Source organism: Anas acuta, chromosome W (genome assembly GCF_963932015.1).
Source record: "Anas acuta chromosome W, bAnaAcu1.1, whole genome shotgun sequence".
NCBI lineage: Eukaryota > Metazoa > Chordata > Aves > Anseriformes > Anatidae > Anas > Anas acuta.
This window is the reverse complement of record NC_089016.1, coordinates 5,781,609-5,809,555: the sequence shown is the minus strand read 5'-3', so window position 1 is coordinate 5,809,555 and position 27,947 is coordinate 5,781,609. Positions and strand designations below refer to the sequence as shown.

The window sequence follows — 27,947 nt, the reverse complement described above, 5'->3', positions numbered from 1 at the left end:
ACTCTGCATGGATCTGAAGGACAGCACCAGTGAGGGCAGCATGGGGAACATGTAGCCTTCCAGTATCCAGATTTTTGCCAACACCTCCACGCTCCATGGGATCCGTCATGTCTTTGTCTACGGGCCAGTGACCATCAGACACCTGCTCTGGACCTTGGCCTTTGTGGGCTCACTGGGGCTCCTCCTGGTTGAGAGCTCAGATCAAGTGGCTTTCTACTTCTCCTACCAGCATGTGACCAAAGTGGACGAGGTAATGACTAACAGCCTGGTCTTCCCTGCTGTCACCATCTGTAACCTCAATGAGTTTCGCTTTTCCCGGCTCACCACCAATGACCTGTACCATGCTGGAGAGCTTCTGGCCCTGCTCGATGTAAACCTGCAGATCCCCAACCCTCACCTGGCTGACCCGGCCATCTTGGCCATCCTTCAAGAAAAGGCCAACTTTAAGCAGTATAAACCAAAAGTTTTCAACATGCAGGAGTTCCTGGCACGGGTTGGCCATGATCTGAAGGATATGATGCTGTACTGCAAATTCAAAGGCCGAGAGTGCAACCATGAGGACTTCAAAACTGTGAGTATGAGCAGATGTTCTGCTTTTCTCTACTCTGGGTGTGTGGACGGTGCTGGTGCAGGACCAGGACAGCTAGGATGTCACTGACCAACCTGCGTCAGCATGGTGCAATGAGCAGATAGTGTCTGTCAGGCTCTGGCATGGCAGAGGAGAATGAGGCATCCTGTTGAGTTGAAGTTTATTTGCTGGAGTCCTTCATTTTCTTCTTCCAGGCATGGCATGGGGTGATGTGGGGGCAAGCAAGGGATCTGCAGCAGGTCCACCATCCATCTTTCAGGAGACACACAGCTCCCAGGGTGCTTGGTGTCAAGCTGGGGCATCAGATGGGTCCTGCTGAGCAACTAAGGGGGCTTGTGAGGTCTCTTGCTATGGTCAGTGAGAGGGCTGGAAAGAGGCCAGAGAGACTGGAAGGCATTTGAGGATGGTCTGAGCAACATCCATAAGCCAACTGTATTTCCTTGGGTGTTTGTACCCTTGCTGAAATTGTGGCTTCTGATCTAACTGGAAGGGGAATTTTTCTGCTTGTTCATTGTGGCTGTGGCTCATAAATCCTAGTTTGCTGCAGAGTTGTGGTGAATGGAGCCAAGTCCAGTTGGAGGCCAGTCACTAGTGGCGTCCCCCAGGGCTCGGTGCTGGGGCCGGTCCTCTTTAACATCTTCATCAATGATCTGGATGACGGCATCGAGTGCACCCTCAGTAAGTTTGCAGATGACACCAAGCTAGGTGCGTGTGTCGATCTGCTCGAGGGTAGGAAGGCTCTGCAGGAGGATCTGGATAGGCTGCACCGGTGGGCTGAGGTCAACTGTATGAAGTTCAATAAGGCCAAGTGCCGGGTCCTGCACCTGGGGCGCAATAACCCCAAGCAGAACTACAGGCTGGGAGAGGAATGGTTGGAGAGCTGCCAGGCAGAGAAGGACCTGGGAGTGATGGTGGACAGTCGGCTGAGTATGAGCCAGCAGTGTGCTCAGGTGGCCAAGAAGGCCAACGGCATCCTGGCTTGTATCAGAAACACTGTGACCAGCAGGGCTAGGGAGGTGATCGTCCCCCTGTACTCGGCTCTGGTGAGGCCGCACCTCGAGTACTGTGTTCAGTTTTGGGCCCCTCGCTACAAGAAGGACATCGAGGTGCTTGAGCGGGTCCAAAGAAGGGCGACGAAGCTGGTGAGGGGCCTGGAGAGCAAGTCCTACGAGGAGCGGCTGAAGGAGCTGGGCTTGTTCAGCCTAGAGAAGAGGAGGCTCAGGGGTGACCTTATTGCTCTGTATAAGTACATTAAAGGAGGCTGTAGCGAGGTGGGGGTTGGCCTGTTCTCCCATGTGCCTGGTGACAGGACGAGGGGGAATGGGCTAAAGTTACGCCAGGGGAGTTTTGGGTTAGATGTTAGGAAGAATTTCTTTACTGAAAGGGTTGTGAGGCATTGGAACGGGCTGCCCAGGGAGGTGGTGGAGTCACCATCCCTGGAAGTCTTCAAAAGACGTTTAGATGTAGAGCTTAGGGATATGGTTTAGTGGGGACTGTTAGTTTTAGGTCAGAGGTTGGACTCGATGATCTTGGAGGTCTCTTCCAACCTAGAAAATTCTGTGAAATTCTGTATGGCCAGCAACCAGGTCCCTTCTTGGTGTTGTTTTAGAAAAAGGGAAAAAAATAAAATAAAGAAGAAAAGAAATCAGGTTCTGCTCTTATGCCAGCCTGCTCTCAGGCTGGCAGGGAGGTGGAGAGTGCTGGGTAGCCTGAGGATCCTGAAGGCAGCAGACACTGCTCAGCTTATGGCTTCTGGGTGACACCCTGAAAGCAGTGCAGGCTGGCATGGGCATCTCAGCTGGCAGGCATTGTCAGCGTGAAATAGGAAGAAAAAGTAGGTTGCTTGGAAGAGGTGATCCCACCCATGCACTGCTGGTTGAGAGAGGGGCTGCAGAAGGGGCTGCTCCCCCCAAACTGGTGTCTTGAATCCTGCCTCAGCAGAGCTGCAGGCATGAGGCATGGGATGAGGCTAAGTTGTACTTTGCTCTTAGACCAATCTGGCTGGCTCCTTCTCACTGATTCTCCCTGGCATGCCCTGGCTGGGGGCTTGGTGACCCTGGAGTCAGCAATGCCAACAGATCTCAGCCCACTGTTTCTCTGGGAGTGATGCTGTTTTTTCTGCTCCATGTCCTGCAGATAGGCAGGGGCTGTAACAGGTTTCGTACTGTTTGCCAGTAGGATTTTGGTCTGTTTTTAGGAGAAGAGAGTATTTTGTGTCTCTGATGCTTTTGGATCCCCCAGCAAACGAGTCCAACTGATTCATGCTCCAGAGTCACTGCCATTACCTGGACTGTGCTCTCTTTCAATGTCTGAGCAGGAATGTTTTGTCTGATGTCTCAGTTGTTGCCTGTGCATAACCCTGATGCCATACCCATTTTGGACTGGATATACAGGCAAACTGCTCCTTTTCTTCTGCTTCTTGGGCAGATCTGATCAGAGGTAGGGTGGTAGGTCTCATTCTCAGATGAGACAGGAGCTCTCGCTAGCTTCCATAGGAAACAAGAACTGTAATCTCCATGGCCACTTAGTTTTTGAGGTAGCTGCTTCTGAAACAATGTTTTTTATTTCCATGGGTACACAGCAGTTTCCAGAAAGGTTAAACTCTCCCTGGCTGCTAAATAAATCCCTGTTCTCCTAAATCAGGTTAGGGCCAGCTAGAAACATATGGGCCGACAGCTCTTGTCCTTGTTAAAGCACTGCAGAGATTCAGAAACAGGGAAGTGAAACACTTTAGTCCGTTATGCAAAGCAACTCCTAGATGATACAGAAGACATTGTCTTCTACACCTTTCTAACACAGAGAAATATGTTAAAGGAGATGCTGAAAGCACAATTAGGTTTTCCAGTCTCACTGACTTGAGGCACTCCCTTAGGTTAGGGAAATCCAGGGAGCTGTGCTCAAAAGGGACTGAACAGCCTTGTTTTCCTTCTAGACTGTGCTTCTAAGAGACAAAAGACAGCAAAAAAAGCCTGCTTAAATGCTAAATAGATCTTACTGGAGGGAGCATGGTGTTAAGGTCTTTGAACTGCCTCTGTGCTGAATCAGAACCTCCAGTTCTGGAGGAATTTTGTGTTTAATCATCAACAACCTGTTGCAACTTAGTGTACGGACTGTGTGGCAACTTATCCATTCTGCTGCATTGCCAGTTGGAAAGAGGGAAGCATCATCACTGAAGGCTGATTTCTTTCCTCTCAGGAAGCAGAGAGTGTAAATCCCAGAGCAGTTTTGTAATACGTCATCCTGATGAAGAACTTCAGCTCTCTCTTTCCATACTCCCCAAATTCATGCACCTGGGAGAAGAAGTAGGAGTTTTGCAGTAGGAAGCTGCATCAAAGCAGAAAACTCTGCAATAAGATGCTCCTGAGGAAGTTAGTGCCGTAGTGCCAGCTGGTCACCTGTCCCACTTAGAGTATATATCTATGTGTGTTGTATGCAATGCTGCATGGGAAAGCAGATGCCCATGAAAACATGGCAGTGCCCTGGCACACTGAAAACGTGAATTTACTTTCCCTCCTCCACTTCCGTGTTCCAATTCTCCGTTGCAGATTTTTTAACAGGATTTGAGCTGTGCTCTCCTTGCACTCAATGTTCCTTCTCCCCAGATGATGTCTAATGCTTTTCAGAAAACAGGTCCCCATATTATGGCCTGCTCAGAGGCATGAGTCCTTTAAGCTTTTCTGCAGAGATACATCCAAAGGGAACAGCAAGAACTTAGCAGAACATGTGCTGATTCCTGAACTGGCATGGCAATGTACTGAGCAGCAGATAAGATAATGCTGTAGGCAAGGTAATAAAGAACAAGAAATTGGCAGAACGAGCTTCAGCAAACCTATTCCTTTATTGTATTTGGAGGAGGAAAACCTGATAACAACAGCAGCAGCTGAGGAAATTCCCTCTTTTTTTTTTTTTTTTTCTTTTTTTTTCTTTTTTTTTTGTGTATTGCTCCTTCCAGGAGGTCTCCATTGAAAATGACCTCACAGACGGCATCTTTCTGGAGGAGCTGTGCTCATGCTGCTCAACATGACATTAAAGTCTTCCCAACCTACTGCTGCTGAGAGTGATAAAGCTGTGACTCGTCAGCCCTAGACACACAGCTGTGGTTTTCTGGTTATCTCTATGAGTGTGCTGGACCAAAGCCTCCTTCCTGGGTCTGCAGTCATGGCTTGTGGTCCTTTGCCAATCCAATATGGGATGAACTGAGCAGTGGCAAGGGGACCTTGCAGGAGAATTTCTATGGGTGGCACAGCAAACACATGGAGTAACAGGGGAGAAAAATCTATGAAAACTGTTTCACCCCATGGGGAGAATGACAGATGGCGTGGTGGGGTTGCAGATATCTAGAATATGAGGAGCATGGGGAATAGGATATCTCAGTCCCAACTTGCTGAGAAAATTAGCCCCAGCAGCCAAGCCCTGCCTGAATGATTCAAGATACAGCAGCGACTGCGCATTTTGGTATGTGAGCAAGTGTGGTGGTTTTACTCAGGTGGGCAGTTGAGCTCCACCACAGCCACTCTCTCACTCCCCCTCCTCAAAGAGAAAGAGGGAGAAAATATTGTTTCTCACTCCTCTCTCTCTCCCAGCTGCTGTATAGCCATGTTTGTTTGTTTGATTGGTTGGTACCCTGGCGGCGTGAGGTGCGCGCCGTTGGCGGAGCCAAGACTCCCCGGCCGCCCAGCGCTGTTTTGCTTGCTGTTGGCTTACTCAATAAATTCCTTTCTATTATTAATGCAATGCTCTCTGAAAATTAATTAAGGGGGCAATTTATAACAATGACCACTTTATATTTAATATTTTTTCTGAAAATCATGACTTTTTCCAAAGTTTGCCTCAGTCCGTTAAAGATGCCAAAATGGGATCTGCCATTTTCTGCTAACTTTTACACAAATAAACGGTTCTTGCACTAGAAAAGCAAATATTTCTGCATCTTTCTGAGTCTGTGCTTAAACACCTTATGTTTGCACATGCTGTTGAATATTGGTGCCTGGTCTTAGGCACGGGAGGGAATGCAGGGTTATTGTGTTCCTGTTGTAGGTGCCTGAGTTCGGTGTCTAAAAGTAGATGGATTGTATCTGGGTCATATATCTGGCTTATGTACAAACCTCATCCTTGAGAAATGTAGACCTTTATTCTACCCAACATTAGCCTTGTCTAAATTTTTCTGTCCCTCAGACATCTAGTTGTAAAATGATTATGGTAGGTCTTGTCCATGGAGCTGATGGGCTTTGTACTTCCTTAATTTATTACAGAATATTGGGATAATGATTTGAAATTCACCAGAAAGATTCTTGGGAGGATATCTGTTGTGATGAGTATCTGTTCACAAATATAAAAGTTTCCTGGGTAACTTGAATGGATATTGAGGTTAAAAAATAAAGAAGATAAGCCTGTGGAACCTCTCAGTGGGGTCTTTTTGTGGCAAATTATAAGTCATTTAATACAGAAAGCATTTACACTGGATGAAACAACTGACGTAAGACCAAAAAATCAGAGGTGTAAGTTATTTACTTGAGATGTGGGTCATCTGTGTCTGAGAGACTGCTTTGACTCAAGACCTGCTCAGCTCAGTGATTAACTCTTCCTTAATTTTCTTTTTAAAAGTCTGTGTTTTGTTCTGATTTAAGCTGTTTCTTGACTGGGCACACTCCTCTTCTCATTAGGAGTTTTGGGAACAAAAACTAAAGATCTGATGTCACAGAAAAGAGCACATCTGAAGTATCAAAAACATCTGCAGATCAGTGGGCTGTGAGTGCAAAGGGAGACAAGACACCAGAGCAAGAAGGACAAAGCACTTCTGTGCCTAAGAGCCAGATGTGAGCTCAGCATTCCCTTGCCTATGGCCTTGGTTTATATGATGCACCCATCCACTTCATTTGATGAAGAGGAAGAGCCACTCTCGTCTGTTAAGTGATGTCTATTCATCACAATTATTTGTCAGGAGGCCAAGTGAGTGTGGATTCCTCTGTCCCCCATCCACAACACACCTGCTAAGGGCTTTGCACATAAGATGGCATCTGGAGCTGAAGCAAAATGAAAACACTGCTGTGAGCAGAGAATAATGCTGTCAGATGAGGAGGAAATACTCAACAAGAATGATTTCATCAGAGTTGCAAGGATGGAGACATTTGAGGGCTGCAGAGCTTCACCTGTTTGTTTTTTTTTTTTAATGGAAATTGCATGAGGTTTTCCCATGCATTGGAAATATCTCTGAGTAGGACATTCTGCACATCAGCTCTCCTATCTAAAAAATGGGAGGAAATTACTTTTATCCATGGAGAGACACTGACAAGTAAGATGCTGGAAAGCTGTGAAGAGGCAAGGAAGTAAAACTCAGAGCTCAAGGTTGTGTCTTTAAGCCACAGTGTTCTATTGTTTCCTTGCTGTCTGCAGTGGACAAAGTGTTAAATGACCTGAAGCAGTCAAATGTACCTGTGCTCTTTCTACATGAACCACATTTAAATCTAGTCATGCCTAAAACTGTAAGTGAAGACTAGGAAAAAACAGGGACATATTAAAAAAACAACAACATGGTTTCTATCTGGAGAGAGAAACTGGAGCAACATAACTTGTCCTGACCTTCCTCCATATACCTCATGCAAGTTCTCCATTGAGACTTCTTGAGAAATAATATATAACCTCCCAGATATTCACTTTTGTGGAATTTTGTGCTTATTTGACCAAGTGCATGCTAAAAACCATGATGTGACTGCTGTGAAACCATGTTGTATATTTACTCTAAGTGCTCCTAGCAAAGCACTGGCCATTACAGGTCAGTGTCTGTGATCCCAATGGAAGGCAATGGGCACAAATAAAACTGGTGATTGTAAACAAAGGCAGGAGAAGTTCTTAATAAAAGAGAAAGCAGGTCTGACTTCAGTATTGGCCTGAGTGGCTTCTCGAGGTCCCTTCCAAACTGAATTATTTAATGTATACATATATCTATATACATTATAAAGTATATCATATATTTCCATAATAAAAAGTGGGTACATACCTACTGGGTTTTGTCCCATGTTGCTATTTGTCATGCTTAATTCACTCAATCTTTACTGTGAGCATGAAAAATAATTTTGAGAGGCAGTTACCCTCCCTGTTGTGAGCCTTGCATATAAGTTTGAGTTTATGTTACTGACCTGAGGAAAAAAATATGGCATTAAATGCACAGTTGTTGATGACTCTCTGCATTGAGCATCTGAGGCATTCACAACTCTGATACCATAATAAACCCCTCACAGTCTCTCTGGGTGGGTGTCTGTCCTTCTCCATCTTCTGGAACCATTACCATGCAGTTTGAAAGGAGACAGCAGAGATACCCTGAAAAAAATACCTCAAGTGCATTGTTCAGCTCCTCTTTGCAGAAAAAGCATGCCTGACAGCTCTCCAGGAGTGCAGCCAGTTGCAGGACAGCAGGGACAGAGGGCACAGAGGTATCTCCATCTCCTCTGGCAGAACCTGGTGTCCAGAAGCTCTGCATGGCTAGTCCGTCCTGTGCCTTTGCAAAAACATTATTTAAAGGAATTTATATCTGGAGTGCAAGCCAGACCAGGCTTGGTTCTCACAGCAGCATTATGCATGAATTGGCTGTAATGGGGACACACAGTCAGTGTGTAGGCAATAAAATGCTCAGCTGCTGTGATAAGGTGGGACCAAGCAGGTTGTCAGGTGGATGTCACAGCTCTACCAATTGTATATAGTTTTCAAAAGAGATAGCAAGTATTTTGCCTAGTTTCATTGATTGTTCTTTTAAGATTGCTGTGACATTTTGTGTGGATTTCCATAGCAAGAGCTCTTTGGAAAACCACATCCATGAGAACTCCTTGCCTGAAAGACAAACAGAGCTATGAGAGCTGTGTAGTGGTGAGAATGAGGGAATGAAGGTCCTCCCATAGATTCAGAAGGATTAAAACATGAACAGTGGCTATATTTACAGGTTGCAAAAATTGTCGGCTATTTTGCCACCTGCATCTGCTGAGAGGTTTATTTTAATTATTATTTAAAAAGTTTTAAATGTATTCTCTTTATTGAGGGATATTCTCTTTATTGTGGGATGAACACAACCTGAAAGGGACTTGGCCCATCCAGGTATTTTCATGTAGAACAGAAGTTGCTTCATTGATGACTCCTGTGGATGAGACAGTTCTTCATGGAGATTTCCTTCGTTTTCCACTGTACTGGCTCCTTAGGGGCTGGAATTTGAGAAGAAAATCGGAAATAAAAAAGACTGAGCCAAATTCAATTGACTCACCAGGTGTTTCTTCAGATCAGCTTGACCTGCACATGAGAAGGTGATTCCAGGTTCTGCCCAAGCAGGGTGAGCTTCATGCCAAGCCTGTGCAATTTCCTCTTAGCCAGAAAGTTGCTCAGATCTCACTTCCAGCATGGGTTTTTTAGAAAATGGAGTTTGTCCTGAGGGAAACTGGCAGCTCAGAGTCTGTCTTTATTGCGTATCTGGAAAACAGGCAAAAAAACAACCAAACCAACAACAAGAAAACAAACTAGGTTAAAGGCCAAAAGTTTTATTGAGATGAAGTTTTAGTCAGTTTTAAAAATCTGAATTTTCATGGTGTTTTTTTCAAATATATTAAACGCTTGTCAATATAAATGAAAGCAATATAAAGATAGGCATGAAATTAAATGAATTTAAAATGTTTGCCTTTTCAAAGCTTTTTAGATTATTAGGGGAAGAAAATCAAAACAATTCATTTAAACATTTTCTTTTTTTTTCATGTTTCCAAGCCTTCTGAAATCCCATGCTCCCATGGTGGAGGACAGTCATGCAAGGACTTCACAAGACAGCTGAATCCCATGGCAGTGATTCAAACTGTTCACCTGAACGTTTAAGAGAAATTAATCTTAGGCCAGGAGATGAGAATAAATAAATCCAAGCAAATGTTCTCTGGTGATTTAACTGCATGTACTGTGAGCAACATATTTTAAGGGCTCAAATCTCTGCCACAATGCAGGGTGACATACGTCCCCCAGCTAAAGTAGAAAATGATGAGCTGAAGCCCTGGTACAGCAGAGGAGTGCATAATTGTCATGTGGGATCACTCAATATCAGGCAAGAAAATATCTTCACAGTATGTAATCAGCTGGACAGTAAGGGGTAAATCCACTGAACTGATTGCAGAGGAGAGTAAACAATCAGTGAGAAGAATTAATGTAAGCTTAACCCTTGAGTCACTAATTTTTCAAGATCACACTCTACTGCTCCCTGGTACAAAAATGAATGTGATATATAGAGCAGTACTTTAGAGCCTCTGTATTTCTTCTACTGCCACTTGCTATGCTTTGGAAAAGAAGCATGTGTGATGGTTCCATCTTTGCCTACTATGCATGAAACAGCAGTGTTAGCAGCACTGTTAACTCATCAGCAATTTTCCAGTGATGGAGACAGCTGAACAAGAATATCAGGCTTCAGATCAACCTCAAATGTTTGATAACATTATGTTTTGGGAGAGCTTGCTTTTTTTTATTTTTTTTTTTTTCATTGTATTCCTATTTTCCTTAGGCTTGTTGAACACACTGGTTGGATTTTATCTCTCAGAATATAACACAGTGTTCTCTTTTGCTACAGAGGTGATGGCTGGTTACAGCAGTTGCACGGTCCTGTTATATACATTTTTTTTCTTTGAAGCACCTCATATTTGGGGATTTTTCCTTTTTACAGTTAAAGGACACAGAATCTTCCCCCAAAAGCTTTTGTGAAAACTGCCACTGTGATTGCTTCTTAAACATTGCTCCCATCTAAACCAAATTTTACATAAAAATTTAAGTCAGTGGCATGGCCAGACAGAGATGTTGATATCATGTCCTCATTAGAAGGAGTTGTTTTGCCAGATGTTAACCCTCATACTTGTTGATTGAACAGCATTTTTTTTGTACTCCACCCTGGTAATGAATCCCACAGCTACCATCCCTTCTACAGATGCTCCAGGAACACTGTAAGTGGCCATTAACTAATGTTAAATTATGATGGAACGTCTCCTGGAATACACGTGACATCCACGTGCATAATAAATGAATCCATTCCTGTCAAGACAATGACAATGGATTGCAGTTGAATTAACACAAGTGTCATTTACTGCTCTACACCAACTGCAACAAGTTCCTTGTGGGGTGCATGTAATTAAGGAACATAAACAACATGACAGCAGAGGGATGCCATCAGTGTGAAGATGTAGCACTATAGACAGCCATTAAACATAAGCTGTGGAAGAAAGCAAGTCCCAGGCTGACAAACCAGTCCTATTCCTATTGAACTTCAGTGGAGTTTGCTTCTTAAAGACATTAGTGAGAGTGAAATCAGGCTGTTAGCCCCCACAATTGCATCTATCCCTGGAAAAATCATTCTCTCACTTAGTAGAACAAAAGACCCTTAGAGGAGGTTAGGACTATGATGACATCTCTGTGTGTGAGCATCACTCCAAGGGAAACTGGGGCAAGGAGGGAAAGGTTTTTTGGTGGTGTTCATGCACAATACTAGAAAAATACACAATACTCTTGGTATTGGTGCATATAGAACTCTACAAATCATTTTTCTGTGGGTTGTGTTAGTGTTCAGAAACTTGTGTTACATATCTGCTTCCGTGTGTTGTGTCAGGTTGAGCTGTGGCTGCGCGTTCCTTGCTCACCATTTGTGTTGCATATCTTGAGGTGCTCTTCACAGTCTGCAGGTTAAATGAGGGGAAAAAAAGAGGAAGGGGGAAAAGAAAGGAAGAGAGAAGAGAAGGTATGACAGAAATAGGTGAAGACTGCTTATGTCATAAAGGAAAAAACCCTGAGGTTGGCTCAAAGAAAAACAAATTCATTTTAGAATTCAATTTTAGAAGCCAGCACAGGTTTTTGAAACATGGGTTGATGAGCCTGGAATTGGTTTGTATATTTCTATTGAAAACTTCTCTCTAGAAATGCATTCTGAATGAAAAAGAAACAAAACTTCTTTCCTAAAGTTACACTGACTGAGATGAGATTTCCCATAAGAAAAATGGAGGCTTTTTATCTTAAAGCATTTATTTTTTCCATTAAATTATTTTAAATTAAAAAAAAAAAATCTTAGAGCAAAACCAAATCTTGGAAGGCTGGGATGTTTTGTTAAATGGATATTTTGATTTTCAGCTAGTTCTGATTAAATAATGGAAAAAGTCACCCAGAGCTGGGGGATTTGCCACCACTTGGAGTCTCTACATCTTACACTTGTAGACCATGTGCACACCTGAGTCTATTTTAAATAATTTAGGGCAAAACCTGGTATTACCTGGTATTATGTATTATCAAAGGTGAGTCCTTGAGTTATATGCTCCTATTTTCTATTCCCTGAAGAAGGGGATTTCATATACTGCTTTCAAATTAGCTCCCCCCTTCACCTCCTCTTTGACGGGACAAGATGCCTTCTGACAGACTATCCTCTGAGCTTTCTGGAGATTGTTAATCTTTAGCCTTTTTTCCTGATAATACAAGGTTTCAGAAATTTAAAAATTGGATAATTTTGCCTCAGTTTGAATGACCAGGAGAAGTCTCAAAGATATTAGGTTTCTAAAAGTATCATGAAAACTGGCAGCTGAGAGATACCCAAACTCATGTCCACCAAGGAAAAGCAGGGACAATGACATTATGTATTTTGTCTGACAGCAAACAGCTGTCCAACAAACGTATGTGCCCCACTTTCTCCAAAATCAGCCTGGCGATGGCAAGACAGCTTACACTCTTCTGACAGCATGGACAGTATAACAAACTGAAAAATTAGTATGCATAGGGCTGTGCTACCCATGGGACATGAAGAAACAACCCAGAGGTAGACAGACATGTGCACATGCAGATAGGTACATGGATGTGGGTGATAGCTGCTCCTGGATTACTTTGTTGTTGTTTGTTTGTTTGATTTTTGGTGGGAATCCTCAGGGACTTCAGGCAGAGCAAGGAGAGGTTAGAAGATGAAATATCAGCAGCCTTTGGAGAGCAAGCTTCATTAATTCTTCTGTTTCAAGAGCAACTTTTTTTTTTTTCACTTACAAAAAGAATCACAGAAAAAAATCATAAAGTCCAGCATCTTCTGAACATCCATCCCAGCTGCTCATCCCAGCACCACATGGATGAGATTTAGTGGGTTCAGAATCTGCCTTTGCATGAAGTCCTGTGTGTGTTACAAAGGCAGAAAAGACCAGCAGCTGCTTGCTTGCCAAAGAGTCTCTCTTCTGCTATGTGAGTAACTGAACATGCACGCAAGCAACCTATATACATGTGTATTGACCTGCTGGGCTGCCGCTCTTCCTGCTGGGAGCACAGGTCCTGCATGCTGATTTTTTAACCACTATGCTGTCCAGACAGTGAGAGGAGCCTGTTTTGGTTTAATATTGTAGCATCTCTTTGTAAGGTTTATAGTGCTATATATACGACATGAGCTATTGAGAGAGAGAAGACTTGGGGGAGACCAGAGCCTCATGGTGTAGACTGCTTTATGCAATAAACATAATTTATTATTTATTAGCCACACCCCATTTCTCAGAAAGAAGGTGAGAATGTTGAAGAAGGACTGGGAGAGCAGAAACATTATTTTATTTTTAAGCTAAAGCCCAAAATAAAAGGCATGAATCTGATTCCTCCCCTCTGAGCTTGGAAAAGCGCATGAAAAGATTGAGTTTAAACCATTTTAATACCCCTTCTTGCAGGGCTCTGCAATTTTGATTTGTTCTTGACCATCCTAGTGTGACTTCTTTTGCACTCTGTGTCCCATGGTTCTCCAAAACAGGTGGGAAAAGGCAAGGAGTTGCTGCATGGAGCTCTCCAGCCTTGTTCCTGCTATGCCCTCTGCTATGCCTTCTGCTCCACCCCATGCACAGAAGGCTGTGAGCAGAAATATTGCCATTTCTCTTCAAAACCCTGGTTACCCATTTGCTCCCATTGCATCCATGATGGTTTGCTCTTGGGCTCCAACCTGAAGTGAGCCAGCAACAAAGGATATGAAACAGGGGCATTGATGAGTTTCCCAATGGAAAACTCAGGACAGATGGGATGGATGGGAGCTGCCTTGCACAGCTTATCCCAGGGATAAGAATGTCACCACAGGTAGGATGTATAAGAACAGCCTAGCTCTGTACTTCCATAACACAGAATTCACACACCTCTGTTTGGATTGATGATAATGTTTATCAGCTCCCTGGGGCAAGGACTGTCTTCCTGGCTTACGTTTATTATTAAACATTTATTTCTAAAATTGATTAAAATTTAAATAAGGGAGGGAATTTGTTTTAGCTTGCCTTGGAGAATGACACAGGTTGTGATTTTGTGCAGAAACAGAAGAATATCTAATGTTCTTCTTTGGAAGGAATTAAAACCATGCATTTTTCTGCAAAAGTTTTTGCTCAGAAACCATTTTTATGGCCTTCCTTCCTATATTTGCAATTCATGTATGCAGTGTACCTGAGCATCCACAGCTATTCCCAGCTTTGCATACCCCAGATAACTTCTGCAAGTGCCTACAGTCTAAACAGCATCCCTAAACAAAGCTCCTGCCTCCCGTCCACTTTGGAACACTGTTAAATGTGAAGGGTGTTTCTAAGCCTAAAATTACTTGCCCATTTTGTGTGCCATTGGCTGTTTATTGGTACAATTAATTGCAGCATATTTTCCTCCCATGTTTCAAAACAATCTATAATAGTACCCCTTGCAGGGGGTTAAAGTACAGCACAGCTACTACAGGTAAATTTTCGTGAACTATTTCTAGAGATCAAGCAAGGACAATTTAGTTACCAGGGATAGGGAAATGCATTGTGCATTTATTTTGTTGCAAATCAGATAGGTATATACACATTTGCAATGTAATCCAGGAAGCTGGGAAAGAGGTGTCAACGAATTGTTGACACTGTTATTGTTAGTCCTTTTAATGTGTGTAGTCTGGTCTTCCATGCTTTTCTGCAATAAGAGGAGAAATAAATGTATGAGTCAGGTATGTTCTTGTAAATACACGTCTTTCAAAAAGATTCATACACACCAGTTTCACTAAACAATAAAACCAGAAAGTGGAATACAGCTTCTTTGCTAAGAAAAACTTCAGTCTGTCCCCCACCCCAACCCAAAGCTGTATGCCCAAACAGCCCCATCTTACTGCAGTATTTCATGGTCCCACTTGCAACTGGACCAATTTGCTCTAGATATGAAGTACGTGCTGGTGGCTGTGACGTGGGGGGATCTTCTGGTGGCAATGATGTGCAGGTCTTGGGCTGACTCCAACGATGAAAAGAACATGGGTGTTCCTCTGCTCCACTCAGTAAAAACAAATCATGGTGTAGGAGCACCATATCAAGCATTTTCTTGAATTGCCACACTTTCCCAGGATGCAGGAATGTTACCAAATGCAGCATCACATAAATGTACCTAGATAGCTTTGGGAATGCAGGCTCATCTCCTTCCATAGCAGTTCATTCTGGGGTATCCACAAACTGCATTGCATTGTGCATTGCATTGCATTTTATGTAAAAACAAGAAGAGAAACATATCTAATAGTTACAGCTGATAGCATTATTCTACCAACTCTGAGATCAGCTGCCTTCTGTCCTACTTGTGTGATCTTAACTCCCAGAAAAGATTTGACTTCAAGGGAGTTAGGGACACTTCACACCTTGAAGGTCTGAACCTCCAGTTGCTTGAAATACTGCTTAGCAATACTCTTTGCCCATAATTTTTGTGCCAAACTATCATAACAATACATTTCCATACTAAATTTCCTCCCTCCCTTATTCAGAAATTAGAATTATCTCCCTGTTTCTTTGAAATTCTGGGGTTTAGCAGGTAGATAATTTATACTTCTTAAAATCCAGCCCCAGCTATAAAGCAAATACTCCTTTCCTGGCAGGGAACCATTCCTTTGCCTAGTTATTTTGAGCTTTGTTACAACTGTTACCATGCAATGTCAAATTTGTGAAAAGGAGGTTAAGTGCTAAGGTTCAAGCATAATTCAGAGTGCCCTTGGCAAAGACAGAAGTGTTACTGGGTCTCATTCATCATTACCTGACTACTTAAGGTGCTGGAGTGGCTCATTATTGTTTTTATATAACTTCGTGAGAGCTGTAATAGTCAAAGAGAGGAGTACCACAGTTTTCCTCCCTTAACCCACATTCAGTGGGAAATAATATTTAAGACCTCAGAGAGCAATGCAAAACAGCTTCCTCTTCAGTAACCAAACACCCCTGCATGAGCTATGTGGAGTGGCTCAGACTCAGCTCCATTGAGGTTTTTGTTGTCTCTGGTGTGCAGCATTTTGGAGCTGATTGTGAGGAGCTAGTTTTGAGAAGGTCAGACCTACCTTCAGAGAACTATCACCTGCTTCTAAGGCAACCAGTCAGCTACATTTAGTCAGCTACACTTTTCTATTATTGATCCTACCTGTCATTCCTCCAGCCTTCTTCCCACTAGGATCACAGTCCCAATTTCCATACCACATACAAATATCAATTCCTTGCTCATTCCTTGCTCCCCCACCAATTTTCACACCATCTCAATCCATTTGCACCTGTGTAAGGTGGCAGTGAAAATATACCAAACTGAGACATTCACGTGGCATCCTCTAGCAGCATTAGGCTTCCAGGCAGCAAAGTAACTCAAGAGGAGGGTTGAGTAAATCTTCAGCAGGGGCATGGCACTCTGCAGTGTGGGGAGAGATCACACCATCATGGAGTATTAAAATAAAAAGCTTCTGAAGTATAATAGATCTCAAACTTTATGGAGCAAAGACCTCCTTGCTGCTTCATTCTTACCTATTTGTCTTGCTCCCATTGACTCCAGGCAGTGGCTCAGAGTAGTCCATACCTGATAATTTTTGAACAAATAACCACCAGATTCATAATGCTGAAGCCCTAACTATTTTTTATGTTATGTGGCTGTTTTAACTTTGTGTGTGTTGACAAGAATCTTTACAAATTTGTTTCTTATAGCCATCAGGATTTGTTACTGTCTATTGGAGAAAGCAGTAGCAAATGCTACTGCAGGGTGAACAGTAACAGGCATTCAAATGCATCTGAACTGACTGGATCAGGAATAGAAAAAGAATACTGGGAGGATTAAAGAAAAGCACCTGTTCTAGAATGGAAGATTATGAGAATTTAGATTGTTTAAGCTAGCAAGGCAAAGGCTGTGTGAAGATATGCAATTACTTTGTAGAAAATATGTCAAGGGGATAAGCACTGAGAGGGAAATGGAGCCATTTCAGCTAAATGGTGATGCTGGCTTTGGAGCAAATGATATCTATTGGTCATGCTGGAAGTTAGAGGTTCTTGATTTTTTAATGCTTGAAGGAATGAAATCTTGAAGTAACTGCTCCATAGAATCAATGGGGGGGGGGGGGAGGGGGGGAGGGGGCAGGGAAGGAGGGAAGAAGAGGGGGAAAGGGGAGAAACTGGCAAGTTTTAAAACAGTATCATCACTTGTGGATGTGATTATATGATGAAGATGCTGGTAACAGGAAGTTGAGCTCAAGTACCAGTTCAATGCGCTGCAAAATTTTCCTTTACTGAAGGAAAGGATTGGTTGTACACCTGGATCATGGGTTGTTAGGCATATCTGATGTGGGTTCAGAGAGGTGGGAGGATGCCTGTGAAACCCAGGTATCTGTGGTCACCTCCTGGACAGGATCTTTCACCTCAGCTCTGGGAGGCACATAGTGTGAATCCTATGCTTCTTGACCATAGGAAGATTTTAATACACAGCTTGTCAGATTGGGAAATTTGATTTACTCACTCCCCACCTGCGTCTGAATGGAGACATTATTATTTAGTCCACCGGAGTGCAAGTCCACTCTTTTTGTCCATGAGGCTCCCATGTGGAGGCTGAAGCAGCTTCTGTAGATGACGGTGTCCATGTTGCATCTACCTAAAGTATGAGTGTGAGAAACCTGAACCACAGACCATCTTTTGTGAGTGTTGCTTACTTATGTGCTAATGCCATGCTAAGGATATCCCTAAATATTTGCCAGTGTTTTCACCTTCAAAGGGTGGCAAGAACTTCCTGGGAGCTTTGCCTGTGTACAATCTAGCTCAGATCAGGGCAGCAGATGTAGAATTTTTGTTTATCAGCTGTATTGATAGTTTGTCTGTGAGCCCCTGGAATGCTGTTGTGTTAGAGTTGGTATAAAAATTGTTGGAATGATGGTCTCTGCTCTCTGTTGCTTAAAGATAAGATAATATTCTCTCTGATTTAAGGGGAATCTGAGTAGCAAGGGGAAAAAAATAGGGGGAAAACATTGGTAGACTGATTCTGACCCATATAGCTTTCTACCATTCATAATATAATAGAGTTGTCTTTATCTGATAAGACAATAATGCAGCCCAGCCATAGAAATTAGTTAGTTGATCTTGATTTTTCCACCTGGGAACTCTGATTATTGTCTTGTGAAGCAGAGCACCTGGTCTATTATCCCATAAATAAGTGAGAGCAAATGCACTGTGTTTTCATTACAAAGCACGGCTTCCCTGCAGGGCTGCTGTGTGTATTGGAATATGCTGCAATACAGGAATGAAAGTTGGAAATTTGCCCTAAGGTTTCCTGGAGAGACAGGGCTGTAGTAGCAGTTAGAGAAATTCTTGCTCTGCCCACCGGGGTTCCCTTCCACAGCTAAAAATGTGATTGTTGTTACTATTAATTAGAGCTGTATGGAAACATTCACAGGCAAACCTCAAGCCACGTCAAACATGCCTCTCAGGGTTGTGTTACAAGCTTAAATTGCAAATCAACACTGGTGAAAAAAGCACTGAGATGCCTGAAGGGAGCTGGTGAGTGAGCTAGAGCTCTGGCATCAAATGCTGTGGGAATATATTTAGGGCAAACCAAGTCCCAGATGTGGACTAATTAAGACTCACTTTCAGTTGACTTGGGGGATATTATCTAAAAACTCCAGGACTGCTGAATGTGCAGTTCAACCTCCTTTCTTCTTGATTTTAGTGCCCACACTGAAATTTTGCACTGAGTCTATTTTGTTCCCATTTAAATTCTAGATGTTGTGCTCAAAAGCTCCACTTAAAAAAAAAAAAGGATGGCAATGACCCTGCTAATACCACTTGGTGCTGCAGTCAGACCTAGTACAACTGAAAGCCTTTGATGCTTTGCTCGATGTAAAGGAGGTGTTAAGGATCAGGCCAATGAGATCTAGGCTGATACTGCTGCAAATGGAGGGATGCTCTGCTTAACCAATGAAGCCACTTAGGAGAGAGACTAAAAAGTAAATCCCTACTGGTTGCTCAGTACATAGTCCAATAAAGCTATTCATATAGGTGGGGAGACTTTGCTAGAGCTCACTGGGATGCTGAAAGCATCTCTCCTGGTTAGCAGGAAAAGGCTTATGCAGCTGAAAATGCAGCAGGAGGGAAGTATGAGGGATCTACCCCAGCATCACCTGTGAGATGTGTGTCAGACTGGGATGTGAGAGCTTTCCATCTCTCTCTGCCCTGTTCCAGAGCGTTTGTTTTGACTGTGTGCATATGCTGTCAATTCACCAGCACCTCTACACAGTCAGTTACAATTCACATTTGTTGCTTTTTAATGAATGTTTGTTCACTGGAGCATTTTCCAGGGAGTTTGCATGGTGCAGAGAGCCAACCCACATCCCATCAGCCTCCAACACAATTTAAGGTGAAGAAACAAGCTCAGAAACAACTCAAGAATATATTATGTGGCATCTGCCTCCTGTGGTGTCAGACAGAAAGAGACTCTGTGAATGGAAGCCTTGCAAGAAAGTCCTAACAACCATGTGGATTGAATAATTATTGCCAATGCAGTGGAAACTCCCAGGGAGAATCATGGCCAGCTGAGACAGCTTTAAAATCCAAATACAATCTCAGACACCACTGCACTGAATCATCTCACCATCTTCTGTTCCTACCACAAGGACATTATCTGGGATGCTATTCCCATCAGTGAGATGGAGAATGGAAGCAAACCAATGTCTATTGATTGCATGGTGATGAGTGGCCCTTGAGAAAAGATTTCTTGTCTGCCCACACAGCAAGCTCAGAAAGGTGGCCCCACCATGCTTGCTCCACATGGTGTCAAAGCACCACCACACACAAGTAAAGTACCAATTCAAAGGCTACTCTTGATGCCCTGTGAGGCCTCACTACCTAATTCAGAAGTGTTTGGCATCACAAAAATATTCCCAGGAGCCCCAGATCTTTGGGAAGTATTGTGAGACAGAAAGGACAAAGCCAAGACAGAAAGACAGAGCCAAGACTGACTGTGATACTTCTAAAGATCCAGGATTTGTGGCAAAAGCGAACTCATAGGCTATGTGAATTCTTCAGTGAGTAGTGGGAGCCCAATCCACTTCATTGATGCAGAGCAAGGCAAATTCATAATTACTGTCAATAAACATGTTGAAGTTAATTACTTCTACCATTTGATGTCTTTGCAAATGATACAATGACTAACAGAGACTGCTTTCCTTTCTTTGCTGTGAAAGCCAAGGCTGCAGCTTGGGGAGGATGTGTCAGGAATGCCAAGGAGTAGACAGAAGAGTGGACACCAGCATCAGGTGGCTCTGAATCCTGTTGGGGACATGAGCCTGAGACCAGGAAACTGGGCTCAGGTGGCAAAAATCTTTTACTTCCATCTCATTGCCCTCAAATGCCCTGCTTGGACATTAAATCCAACTTGGATTTAAAGTAGGTCAGACTCTCTAGAATTGAAGTCATCTAAGGATGCTTCACAGAGGAAGAAATGCATGTCAGTGTGACACCACTCTGTACAACGGCATTTAACAGAGTTGCTCTCCATTTGCTGATCCACATGATTCAGACAGTGGCTGTAACACAGAAGAAATGCTGCATCCAGATAGCACAACACATGGGTCACAAATCCCAGAAGAAGGGAAGGACTAGAACAGAGATGAAGACAACACAAGAGAAATATGGGAGCAGAGTCCAATATTTCAAGGTGCTTTCAACAAAAACAAACAACAAAAAAAAATGTGGAGAAATACTAGCATCCCAAGCACCTTTTAAGTGGATTTGGGATCTCTCAAAAACTGATGTATCCACTCAGATTCAAGTGTTTCATAACGTAATCCCAGGTTTTTGGGGATACTCTGTTAGCAATTCAGTCTGAACTATTTTAATAGCATGAGGGCATCATGGACACTCCTTTTAGGTCTCACACGTCTTCACAGTTTAGCATTTTGACCTGCTCATTAGCATTTTGGGACTCAGGAAGGCCACACCAATGAATCAGGATTTCAGGCGCTTGCTCAGCACCTGTGAGTTTTGTATCCTGTTAGCATTTCCAGGGAGTTTAAACTTGCTTCCAGGGAAGTGTTTCCATTGGCCTGGAGAGAAATTCACATTTTGTATCCTGTCATTCCACAGCAGTTGAATGTTTCTGCTTCATTTTCATGGGAGGTGGCAGTCCCAGGCACTGCAGCTGCTGAGCTGCAGTTTGCCCTGTTCACAATACACTCTGAAATCATTTAGTTTAACACATTAAGTCAATCCATTTCCTAAACCTAGCTGCAACTATAACCCTCCAGGGGTTCTTGGCAGCACTGCTGAGCCAATACCACTCATGGGCACTGCTTGAGCACACAGATTTTTTGGGAAGGCAGTGGAGTGGAGAGGAGGAGGAGCAGATCAGCAGAGCACTTCTGAGCAACTTTTTCTTCTCCCAGAGCCTCCTACCATTCAACAGAAACACAAAAGAGAATAGAAAAATAACATTTACTGACTCTCAGAGGAATGCACGTCAGAGCCAAACTCCATGTGAGGAATCTATGCATTATTTATGTCTCTCAGTGTTGTTCACTATCCCTCACTGGATGAGCAAGTTCTCTTGTTCAGAGAGATGCTTTTAACAGACAATTCTGTTTAAACCCAAATCCCTCTTGTCTCTACTCAGCTGGGACTGTAGAACATGGAGGCGTCACTGTGTTCACTTCATCTCCCCAGGTAAGAGCAGCCAAAAGGATTTGTCAGACCACCTGTCTGCAGGATGCGAACTCAAGCCTACAGAGCACATGGCACCTTCGTCGGCTCTATCAAAGCCAGCAGATCAATGCTGAGCTAGCTTTGCATTCTCCTGTCTAGACGGGCCTTGAAAATGGTGCTTCTGAGTTGAGATCTTCCAGCTGGGGGACGTTGATTGCACAGGCTTGCCTGAGGGTTTCCCTTGGAAATGAGGCTGGTCTGTGATGGGTTCTTGTCCTGCTGGAGTACAGCCCAGTAAGACCTGCTTGTTGAAGTATGCCAAGCCCAACTCATGGGTTTTTGCTCCTTGATGCAAACCAGCTTCTTGTACAAGGTACAACATGAGGCCTATAGCCAACTTTGGTACCTGCTTCACTCCTTCCTGCATCTCCCATGGGTCTGAGGTCTTACTCCACCTCACCAAAAAGCAGGAAGAGGCTGAGCCAGGCAAAACCTCCCTATGGCTCAGGATGGACAGACAGATCCCTGCTGAGGAATCTGGAACTGCCTCTTCCTGGTCCGCAGTAAAATAAATTAGAACAAAAATCAGAGCAATATCAAGGTAGCAACTGTAAAGTACGTTTCAGATACTGATATGGGCTTATTTGAATTTTACTTCTGTATTAACCTAAAATATGAACCTATATTTTAATATAACAAGTTTTTATATTGTGTCATACTAGACTTTGTATATTATTAAAAGTTTATATTAAATACAGTATTAAATGATTTTATTATGTACATTTATTAAGTGGATATTTAGTATACATTAGATGCTTCTGTAATTATAAAATGCCATCAGATATGTATATACGCTGTACAAATATGTACAGCAACATGCTGAAAATAAAATGGATTAAAGCAATAAGTGTGAATGGTCTGTTTTACCTACCTAAAACAAAATATGTTAACATTGTTGAAACTAAGCTAGGAAGTCCATGTGATTCATTTAGACTTTTGTCGTGAAGTGGATTACACTCACTCAAATTGAAACTTTGGTTTGAAGGGAAAGAGAAGAAAGGGGAAGAAAACACATTTTCCTCTTAAACATTTTCTAATCATTTTTCCCCTCCATGCCTGTCCCATGCTAAGCGCAGGAAGAAGCAGCCTTCAGGGCTTGGCCACGGGGGCTCTGGTAGGCTGGTGGGAGAGCAGAAGCCACGGGGGCAAGGTTTTGGAGTGATTGCAGAGGAAAACGCAGTACCACTTTAGTGGTAAAGCAAGTGTGGGTTTATTCCTCTGCCTCTAGCGTGGTCCTAATCTCTTGGGCTTTCAGTACGATTAACATTCTCCAGTGCTCATGTATGTACAGCAGGGATCCCCACCATACAAACATCCTGAACAACACTACGCTAGCAGGTATCCACACAAGCCTCCTGGAACACAGCCTTCATGGGTACAAGTGGTCAAAACCATGAAATAAAATACCCAAACATACACATGGACTCTGTGCCATGAGGGATTCCCTTTCAGATCATATCCCTGTGCTGGAAATGGCCTTTTTCTCTAAAATGCAAAATTTTCAGCTGAACAGATCCTAATCCCAGCTACACGTGCACACAGGCTGGGTGAGGTTGCTCATGAATGGAAGGCACTATATGGAGCTGGCAAGGCTCATGAGCCTTTGAGCACATGGGATCTCTCATATTTCAATTAGTTGGGCACCTTGGATACTTCAATTAGTTTTGCAGCAATTCTCCCTGCAATCACATACACACATGCTGCAAGGGGGAACTGTGAACACTCTTGAAGATGCCCGGGCAGAAGGCCCAAGTAGGAACATTCAGAAAGGCAAGAGCAATTGCCAAGAGCTTCCTTTTTCTTCTACACCAGCACTATTTATCGTGCCCACAGACCAATTCTCCATGTTGAGTTCCTCTGGAAGTTACAAGCAATGAGGTTTCGGAAATTCAGGCTCCATGGTTGGCTCCTCTGGTGACAAGCATTTTTGAGAGCAGACAAGACAAGCAATTTTACACCAGTGGTTATGAGTGCTTCAAGGAAGTGCTTGTAATACAGAGATAAATACTGGGCTCAGCTGTATATAGTGGCATACAGGGGAGGATAGGCAGGTGTCAGAGCTCAGTCCAAGCACCTGGAAAGCTCCTTTCCTGAATTAGAATCATAGAATCATAGAAACATAGAAACACAAGGTTGGAAAGGACCTACAAGATCACCTAGTCCAACCATCCTCCTGTCACCAATACTACCCACTAAGCAATTAAATCATATATCATAGCACCTCGTCCAGGCACTTCTCGAACACCATGAGGGATGGTGACTCCAGCACCTCCCTGGGCAGGCCATTCCAGTGCCTGACCACTAGTCAGTGGGGGCTTCTCAAACACAGGTACCCCTGTGGCTTTGAACCTGTGGAGGAATTCATTTTCCTAGCTGCATTTGTTAAGGGCTCAATGAGAGCTCATAAGAAAAGCACTGAAGATTTGTCAGCATGGCCCTGGAAAGACATCTCAAAGGAAAACATATTTTTTCCTCTTCTTTCAAGGATCTCCCACTTTTCATTCCTACCATATGCACACAAGGCAAGGGCCAGACGTGATGAAGAAGAAACACCTTCCCCACCCCTTCTAGGAGGTGTTCATCAAGGAAGAGGCACTGTAAATAATCCTTCTTTCCATTCACAGTTGTGGGATTTATGTAGTGAGAAACTAATGCCCTGCTTGCAATAGAGAGCGTTTGAAGCATTTATTTCCAATCCTCTCCCCCACACACACACCTTGGAATGACAAATAAAAGATTGTAATTTTCTGGGAGGCATGGTTTATGTGAAGCAATGCATTTTACCATCCAAGCAGCTAAATATTATGTAGCACAGCAGTTGATATGAGGTTTGGGCAGTATATTCTTTGGCAGACTTTCCATGATTTTCTGATTCACTGAGCTAATATGGGATGATTAAGACAAGTCATCCTTACTGGCTACTACTCTAATTTCTCCTCTGCATCATGTAATTTTTCCCAATTTACTTTGGCACAAGTGGACTGTTCCTCCTTTTCCATGTAAGTCTCCTGTATAAATTTTCTTTTCCTTATGCACCCTTGGTGGCTATGTCCCATGGAGAAGGTTCAGAAAGCATGTCTGTGTGTCTGTCTCAGTCGTGCTTAAGTTCTCTGTTCTAAAAGCTGGGAAACCTGGAGGATGCAGACCGCTTGTCCTGTGACTTGTGACTCCGAATCTGTTTCTGCACTGAAGCACAGCCTGTCCAAAAGGGCTATGCTGCAGATGACCCTCAGTACCTGAGACACATTTCTTGCTTAATATTGAGGACATCAGTCAGCAACCAAGTTGCCCACACTGCACTTCTTTGTTTAAAGCATACACAAATCTCATTGGTACTGTGGTTCTGTAATTGTTAACTCTATTTTAGAGAGATTTAATGGCATGTCTAACTCTTCCTCTGTCTTCATGAAATCTCTGTTCCTGATACTGGCATTTAACTGGCTAATATCCTTGTCTTGACATAATTTGGATGCTGTCCTGTAGTTAACAGGTTATAATATGCCTATTTAACAGTGCAGATAATTTCCTCTCCTTGGCCCTGGGAATTTACATTTGCCAGCTTCTACAAACCATTGCATAGCTGCCCATCTCAAAATATAATGATGTTGCCTCTGCTTTTCTTCTCTGTCTTCAGGCTCTTGTTGGTGTTACTGGTGTCAGTGACCCACCACGAGCTGGTTACAGTTTTGCTTCTAGCCTCAGCAAGGCATAAGGAGCATAATAGAACTGTAAGCATGTCAAAGGACAGGCAATCTGTCTTTATGTTTTAATAATCTTAACAAAAAAGTTAAGGTTAACATGGTTACTTTCTGCTTTACTTTGGAGCACAGCATCATGTAAGGTTATCAGGTTCCTTGTTTTTCTGTTTTTTATTCACTCACTGAGTTTACTAGAGGATGCAGAGTGCAAATAACTGAAAGGGCAGGCTACATACACATCATAAGTGGATATGTTAGCATAGTTCTAGGTATAAATTCTCTCATGTATTACAGGAGCAGGTTAATATTCCACACCAGTGGTAATGGTAGCTACATAACAACTGAGATATAGAACACCATAATATTACCAATATAGTCTTGATGACTATCACTAAATTTAGAAATTGCATTATCCTCTTCATTTGTATTTTGTGACTATACTTGTGCTTATGTTATTTCTGCTATGTGATGAGAGAACATTATTTAGAAAAGAAGCAACAGGAGTTGTCATTGGCCTGGGGACAAGTGTAGGACACTGCTTGTTATTGAACCAGGATAAGGGCAAAGGCAGATCAAGGTAAAGCATTTAAGATAGGGATAGAAGAACATTAATGCACATTTGTTTGCAAAGAAATTCTGGTCACATGAAGAAGAAATCATAAAATAAACGGATTTCCTTTGACCTCCTAAATTTACAGAAAAAAAGAGTTGAGAGAAGAGCAGAAGGGTCTAAAAATACATCAGGAAGCCTCTGGAGAGAGGACAGGGATGACATACTCCATAACTGCAGTGATAGAAGATTCTGACTGTGTAAAAAAAGCATTGAAGATGCGTTAATGAAGCACTTGAGTAAGGTGTTTGGGAGCTTGGAAATGGTCCGTCATCAGTAGCCCTTAAGACAAGGAGAGATAAACACCTGCAGAAGCAATGTTAATAGAACTTACTGAAACAGAAAACTGGTTAAAAATCACTTTGCATTCCTTCTCATTAGAGTTGTGCTAACTTCCACCCAGAGGTTCTTCACTGAGAGGGTTGTGGCGCACTGGAACAGGCTCCCCAGGGACGTAGTCATGGCACCAAGCCTGTTGGAGTTTAAGAAGCGTTTAGACTGTGCTCTTAGTCACATGGTCTGAATTTTTGGGTAGACCTGTGTGGAGCCAGAAACTGGAGTCGAAAATCCTTATGGGTCCCTTTCAACTTAGAAGATTCTATGATTCTAAATGAGAAGTTTCTATCAGGTACTTGTAGGGTTTTAGACGTGAAGTTTCCTCTATTCCCACATCATTTTTTTAATGAGTGATGCAAGAAGACTGCTCCCATTGAGTATGTCTGGCAATACCCAAAACACACTGCCTTGGCAGTAGCAGCAAACTTTTAGCAATTGCAACTCCAGACCAGTGAGCAATACAACCACTGACTTTTCCTGGTGGGGATGGATTCACCATGAATAGGTAGTTACTGACCCAGTGGTTCTTCTTGTCACTGCTGGGACAAACTGGCCAAAGCCAAACTTTGGATGGGAGGGGAACATGATCTTAAATAGAAAAGTCAGGAGAGCCTTTGAGCATATAACTAACTTGCATTTGTGTCCCATCAAAGCTAGTGGAATGAAAGCTCATGGAGAAAGTGAACCCTGGAAAGCTGGGAGAGCTACTAAAGAGACACATTAGATGGATGCCCCTGATGCTCACCACAGCTTGGAAGGGACCCAAAGTCCAAGAAGGGAACAATCCCAGCAGAGGATTGTCTTAAGCATGGGCAGAGTGGGAAGATGAACAAATGGTTTGGAGTTGCTGTGGGAGCAACAAGAGCCTTTTTGGGAAGCTCTCAGCAGTGCTCACAAGACATTTCTGGTTGGGTCTGCTCCATGCTGGGCTGGATGGCAGCTCATACAGGTCCTGAAGTGACAGTGCTTGAGGGACCTCAAGCAGGGCCCTGGCAACTGTCCTATGTAATAAATAGTCATTACAACCTGTCATCCAGTGACTTTGCTTCACAACCTTAGCTAATACAGAGACAATTTATCTGTGTTATATTCTGTCCTTATAAATAGAATGTCATCAACTCCTGTTATAAGCATGAGAGTGGAGTCAGGGTCTCTTCAGTGAAGGCCTTAAATCCAGAGGAAAGCCGAAACATATCCCAGGTTATCCAAGGGGTGTCCCTGGCCTTTCAGTAGTAATTAATTTTGTTGTAGGCTGTTTCATGTACATGTCTCTGGGGATGCAAATTCCACCTGTTCAATTAATTTGTAGTTTTGCGCCCTGGCTAGCCCTCAGGTACACTCATCTCTCATCATTATTTACTAGTGCACATCATCTTTGTCCTCTCCAAAGGCATTTCACCAGCTAGACAGACTGTGGTTCTGTAATCAAAGCATTTTGTGATGAGAAAGGAAAGTTAGATTGGAACAGTAGACACCATGGAGGAAGGCTCAATGTATTTGCTCCTCATTTACAGTTAATCATCTTCCCACAGCATAGTGCCACAGGCCCTTAATTGTTGAATGTAGTCAAGTCTTTGGGTTTGCATCCTGTGAAGGGGGTGGTGTGGTGCTTTAGCCCCATTCTACAGTTAAAACTTGAAAGATGACATATGGAAACTAAAGGAATCCATTGTACTGGAAAAAGAACTGTTTCCTAGTACACACAAACATACGTAGCTTCCTACAGAATACAGAATTGTTTTTTTTTGTTTTGT

The 27,947-nt window shown here is 43.0% G+C and overlaps 1 pseudogene; it reads left to right on the top strand.

Moving 5' to 3' along the window:
* Positions 1-7: 7 nt before the first annotated feature.
* On the top strand, positions 8-21,599 carry LOC137847546 (acid-sensing ion channel 2-like; annotated as a pseudogene).
* Positions 21,600-27,947: the final 6,348 nt, after the last annotated feature.